Here is a 6,419-nt window from a genome sequence, read left to right as displayed (position 1 = left end):
GTTTAACCAATGTTGGGTTCAGCATAGTTTGCGGGTTGCCCTGTTATTGCTGCAGAGACAGCAATGCAGTTATGATTCACCAACCCAAGGTTATGGAAAAGTGCTTTGCTTCCAAAGAGTATAGTGTTTTGAAGAAAAAAAAGAAAACAATGTTGCAATAACTATGGTCATATTGCAAAATACTGTTATCATTGATCACTGTTCACCTCGACTGTTTAGCCTCAATAGCACCGTGGCCCCGACATGTCCAGTACCAGCCAGCAAGCTGTATTGTAGCTTTCGACGCTTAGCAACAAGACTTAAGCTCCGGGAAACACACCAGAAAGACGCCTAAAGTGCTTCCAGACACGTTAATGTCACAACTGTTACTCATACAAAACTGTGGCCAACACAGTTTGACTGGTCCTCCCAAAGAATGTAAGCTTTCTCTGACCCATTGATGAGGCCTAAGTCAAAAGTTACAGTGAACATTTCTGCTAAGATGCATATTGTGACAGAACTAACAGTGACCTAAAAAAGTTCAATAGTTGAAGATCAGAAACTGATTTGAAATATATTTGTGTGGCTCAGATGTTGTAACCTACAGAACAAATCAGTGGCCAGTGCCCCCGCATGTCCGTCTCTCTGCCAAATGTAGCTAGATACTGCCACCTGTTGGTTTGAGTAAGCACCCTCAGAGGTTTAACATCAACACCAGTAGGTAATGGTCTTTATCCAAATGTGTTTTTAAAACAATGATATTGAATCAAAGTGAAAACCTTTACAGAACATCAGTGGCCTTGAACTGCACTGCTGCCAGCAACAATGCCATCTGTCTGTACAAAATAACTAAATGCTGCCATCTTGTGATCTCACTGAAAAATTACAACAGACCAGGATGATACCTGTGCCATGGATTTTTATTGATAATGTTTTATTTATTTATGCTTTAATTTAAACAAGAATAAAAAAGTAAATAAGGATAATCTTTTACATCGCATGTGCTGCATGATGTTAATTATTCATTAATTACCATTTTTTCTTTAGAGTCCCAAAAAACAGTATTGATATGAAATACTGCCAATGCACTACTGTAGTTCATGAACAGTTAAAGAGTAAACACCAAAATATCAACTTGAAATACTAAAGGCATCAAAACACGGATTTTGCAGTGGGTGTAAAAGTGGTACTGATTAACCAGGGAGAGGGGCCCCTGAAAAACCTGGAATAGTTTGTTTTTGCTTGAAATGTTTTATTTCTAAGTAGTAAGTGCCGTAACTAAATAGAAATTTAGCTGAATGAAGCAGTTAAAAGACTGAAGTTTGTATTTGAAAAGATTTGGCAGTTCTCTGAAACCCTTTTTACCTCTTGTATGCACAATGTGTTTTAGTCTGCCCCTACACTAAAGGATTTGTCTCTAATGCTGTGTGAGTGACTGCTTATGCTGCTGGCTGCTGCACACTTTGACCTGTATAAGATTAGACAAAAAAAACACATTTCGGTTACCTACGTTATGCAATTAGAGCAATGCAATATTAAGGGCAAAGCATTCAAGTAGTAAAGGAATAGATTATCACATACCAAATTATGAAGAACTGTTATGTTCAGACTCATTACATTCCCTGAGCATCGATTACTGCCAGTTTGTCTCAGCCCTCAGCTTGTGATTGACACCAAACGCGCCCCTTAGCGGGTTTATGACTCACATCAGGCTTTCTACTAACTGCTGCATAAACCCATCCACAGCCATACTTGACACTAAGAACAACCGACATATTATAATAAGCAAGAAAATCTGCGTATCATGGGAGGAAGGGGAGGTAGACAGATCAAACAAAACTGGACTTTCATCCGGGAGACAACAGATCAGGTCGTTTTGTGACCAAAAGTCAATGTGGTTTTAAAGTAACATTACATATCTTACATACTAACACTCGTGATGTACTAATATAACGTTACGTTATGAAACACACACTTTTTTATTTTAACCCCAAACATGATCTTTGTTCTGAGCCTGTCACTCAGCGTTCTGTTTCTACATGAATTAACCAACAGTTAAGTTTATCAGACAGTCACTCTGCTTGGTGCTCCGCTGTCCCGTGTAAAAAAAACAGAATGCTCAAAGTACACTATACCGGTACGAGTGTGGGGTACATTCAAACAGCACGCCAAATCTATGAGCGGTCAACACATTCTCATCCCAACATGTCACATGGTGTTGCTCTATCAGTGACCTTCCGCGTCTACTCATGACATTTCTGGGATCCTTCTGCGTCAGCTGTCCACGCTGCGGGATGCTGTTACAGTAATGTCAACAAATGCACATGTTGCGGGATGAAGCAGCATGATCCTTATGTTTACACAACAGCACAGATTGTCAAGAGGGTTGGGATTAGGAAAAAGGGGCATATGTTAAGGTGTAAAGACCCTCCCCACACACACACACACACACACACCTACACGCACACACATATCTACATGGGGAGCAAACTCCTGAATCCTGCACAAAAGTCAATTGTTTGTGGGACCCATCTACCTTCCTACCCTCCCGCACTATAAACACACTCATGCTTCTTGTATTATGTGGTTACAAGCAGTGTTTTTACCTGATGCTGTCCTTCAGTGTTTCATGTGCACATGTTTCGTCCTGCCGCGTTCTCAAGTGACGCCGCCCATGTGCATTGCTTGTGGACCCTCCCAGTGCCCTATGGCTGTCGGTTGGATGTGGATGGTGGCTTTTGGTATCAGGCTCGTACGCTGGAAGCACAGACAGAGCGGCGCTGTTTGACGAGTTCAGAGAGAGAACGGACTGGAGAGGTCCAGTTTGTACTAGAATGTGCTTGAACATTTGGTAGTGAGTATTCAGCTAAGCGTCACAAAAACACGCGAAGGGGTGCCCTGTGCATCAATATGAGATGCTGAGGGGCGCAACAAAGGGTTGGTATTTTACGACCTGGGATTGGGAACAGGTTGTTATGTCATGCTGTCACTGACATAAATACACGTAGCAGAACACACCACCCACATCAGCCTGGCAGGACTGACTGATCTGACTAAGATCAGTGTGTGGTGCGTCTAACCCTCATCATTAACCTCTTCTACGGTAGATTGATGAAAGTTAATACGCTGCGGGAGGGCCCAGCCTTCTGGGACTGTATTTGCTGTTACGCAGCAGGTGGTATCCCAGCATTCACTTCTTTGGCTAACGCTTTTTCATTTGACCTGCTGGGTTAATTAGCAGCTGCAAATCATTTTTTGGTATTTGTTTTAAGCTACGGGGAGTAAGTGCCACATGAGAGGGGTTTACTGAAGCAGCTAAATTCTCATAATGTCGGCCACATTGGCAGTCACACAGAAGCACTGAAGTAACTGCCAAATACTTTCCTAGAAAGGTCTTAACAGCATCTGCTCCAAGTCTGTTTTTTTCTATATTACATCAAGCGGAGAGCCCACAGTCCTGACAACAGGGTCATCCCAAATGCTTCACTCATGAAGAGGTTACTGAGTGTTTTGCTGAGGGACGATTTACGGTGATGGGAGGCATTACCGAAATGGATGGTCAGGTCGAAGTAAACTGATCTTTAATCACCTCCCCAGCACTAAAAAACACCCCCTGAAAGCCAAAAAGCCCTCAGATGTTGCTTCCAGCAGCTCAGTGTGGGAAACAGAAAATGTTTTTACTCTAACTTCTGCAAATAAAAAGCATTATTTCTACCTTATCTTAGTTATTACAGAATTAAAAAAATGTTTTAACCCAAAGTAGAATGTGTGTTATGTTTTTCTATTGATTTTTGACAGTACAACTATAAGCTTAGTGCAAAATCAGCTTCAAGACTTGATATAGTAATGTAATTTTCAATAATATTGTACATTATTGTGAAGTATTTAAATTTAAACATGCTACTTGCTGTAAAACAATTATTGTCTGTAATGATCAAAATCAGACCTGCACAATTCATATTTAGAAATAATGTATAGGGATTCTAAATTGATACATTACTTCTTAGTACACCAACAAAAAAAATCCAAAAAAGTCCAGTTCACACCTCTTTTGTTCCAGTTTGGTTTCCAAAGACTCCTTCAAAATGTATCTTGCTCTTTAGCTTTCTAAAAATCAGTAATCACCAGCTAGTTTCTAACTTTGTCTGTTTGCCATCTGGTGCTGGGCGGGGAGCATCCAGTATGTCAGAGTTTTTTTGTTTTTCGTTTTTTTTTCTGAAACAGCTACAGTGTCTGTAGGAGTATGCAGGCCAGAAAACAAAAACAATGGGCTGAAAAAGGGGAAAACAGTAGAAGTGCAGAACTGGAGATAATTCAAGATGAGTTTGTCAGTATGAAAGACAACTTTTACATTACGAATTGTCATTTATCCATAGTTATTTTTTAGTGCAGGCTGCACTTAAAACTCAATGCAAACTAATCTGATGAGAGGAAGAAGTGCAGGTGAAGAGAAGGGCAGAGAAGCTCAGGTGAGGGGAATGAGGTGATTAAGTAGGAGAGCAGACTGACTGACAAACGAGGCTGATGCAGAGAAGCTGTGTATGGACAAATGAGGGGAAATGCTGCAGGAACACAGGAGGAGAAAAACACAATAAACAGAACCTTTTCAACTGAATAATAAATGGACTGGGGTGAAACAAAGACAGACTAACTACTATAGGCAACTTGATTCTCAAGTCTACGACAGATAGAGCTTTAGTCTGAGATTCTTTGCACAATGACTTTTGCAAAGATTTGATGGAATTGAACAAATGACATAACATTAAATATCACTGTTATATTTGCTTTCAGGATTAGGTTTCAGAAGTGGGGGACACAATGAAATGAAAAAAAAGACAGAAATATAATAGGCATAATATAGTTGGATATAGTGGGGATACTTAATAACAAATTTAATATTTAGGCTAGTTATTATGCACATGAATATGGAATTAGAATGGCAATATAAGTTTTACACTGGGTTCACACTGGATGCGAAAGCGCTGCAAAGAGCACTGATTTTTCATAAAGCACTGCCCACTTTCTTTCAGCACCCGTGTGACCATTCACAGTAGACGTGCTTTGAGCACTATTACCAAGTGTTTTTTGTGTCTGCACCTATTCACACATTCATCGCAGCACTGCTGACAGTTGTAATGTGGTTTACAGAAACATACAATGAGAATATTTTTTGAGATGATTGGGTTGTCTAACTGCAGGGAGTGTCTATTTTCAGAGAAATGGGACTTTGGGCAATAGGCGTTTTTGGGATAATGTTCTGGTCGAGAAATGCGGTTTTGGAATCGGACATCTATCTGACCTATGGGGCTTCAGAAATAGGGCTGCAAAATAATGGACGGTCCCCTGTGAGGGTGGAAAAATAAGTATTGCCTCTCACATTGTGATTGGTGTGCTGTGTTGTTTATTATCTTAATTTTTTTAAATAATTCCAAGCAGTGCTTCACCCCTCTGTTTATCCATTGCACATCAATAGAAAAAAAAAGAAAAAGAAAAAACGGTTCTGTTAAAGCAGTTGTCAATGCAGTAAACTTTAGTTATAGCAAAGTTACTGTTCATTTGGAGACTGTTTGAGATTCAGCACTGAGCAGTTGTCGTTTTAAAGCAGCAGTGGAGATGGGGCCGTGGATCGATCTATCTGTCTGTCTGGGTTTGTGTAAAACCAGGGAAGCGAGTCGTGTTTTCCTGCTTCCTCAACATTCCCATCCCGGAAGTTTTTGATTGATCCCGAGCGCTGTCGGATCGGAAGCTCAGCGTGCAGATGGGAATGAGAGGCCCCTCGTCACGGCCTGTCAATCACAACCACCACCCACCCACCCACAAACACTCACACACACACAGACTCTGAGCAGCTTACACACTTCATAGACTTGCCTTTTCCCTACAGGAGAATAACCACAAGAATATTTAGTTCCCCCACATTACCAACAGACACACTTTCACACATACACTCAGAGAAAAGCTCAGTCATCTGGCCTCTTTCTTTCCCTCCCTCTTTGTCTCTCTCTTCTGTCATGTGGTAAATCTTTGAGGTTTTTGACAAGAACACAAGTAGTTTAAAAAAAGAAAAAAAAATCTAGTTTCATCACCATCCTCCTGATCACGCTTTGAAAACATGACGGTACACTGATGTAAGATGTCTCCAGCTAACCAAACAGCGATAGAAAAGCAATGACCATGTCTGACTGAAACTAATAAAAGAAAGAAGACACAAGCTTTTTAAATTGAGTCCACTAAGGCGGTGGATGGAGCTCAAACAATTCAAAAGTAACTAGTATTATCAGGCTCACCCTAACCTCCTAACCTGGGTGTATAACAGACAGAGAGGACCACACAGTGTAGAAGTTATAGACAGCAGAGATTACAGCCAGAAAGTTGTGAAAATTCCACACTTCGGAAGAGAGATTTACTGAATTTTATGCATATCGATAAAACCAAGTTAC

General features: G+C 40.6%; 1 long non-coding RNA gene across 1 annotated transcript; it reads right to left on the bottom strand.

Annotated features, from left to right (window-relative positions):
• Positions 1-1,092: 1,092 nt before the first annotated feature.
• On the bottom strand, positions 1,093-4,422 carry LOC148190029 (uncharacterized). The gene is made up of 3 exons (XR_015776154.1): positions 4,026-4,422; positions 2,586-2,736; positions 1,093-1,447 (listed from the first exon to the last, which is right to left on the bottom strand). It is a non-coding gene; the product is annotated as an uncharacterized LOC148190029 (long non-coding RNA).
• Positions 4,423-6,419: the final 1,997 nt, after the last annotated feature.

This window comes from Plectropomus leopardus, chromosome 3 (genome assembly GCF_026936395.1).
Source record: "Plectropomus leopardus strain MGB_pleo_1.0 chromosome 3, ASM2693639v1, whole genome shotgun sequence".
NCBI lineage: Eukaryota > Metazoa > Chordata > Actinopteri > Perciformes > Serranidae > Plectropomus > Plectropomus leopardus.
The sequence above is the reverse complement of the archived record's forward strand: the minus strand, read 5'-3'. Positions and strand labels throughout refer to the sequence as shown.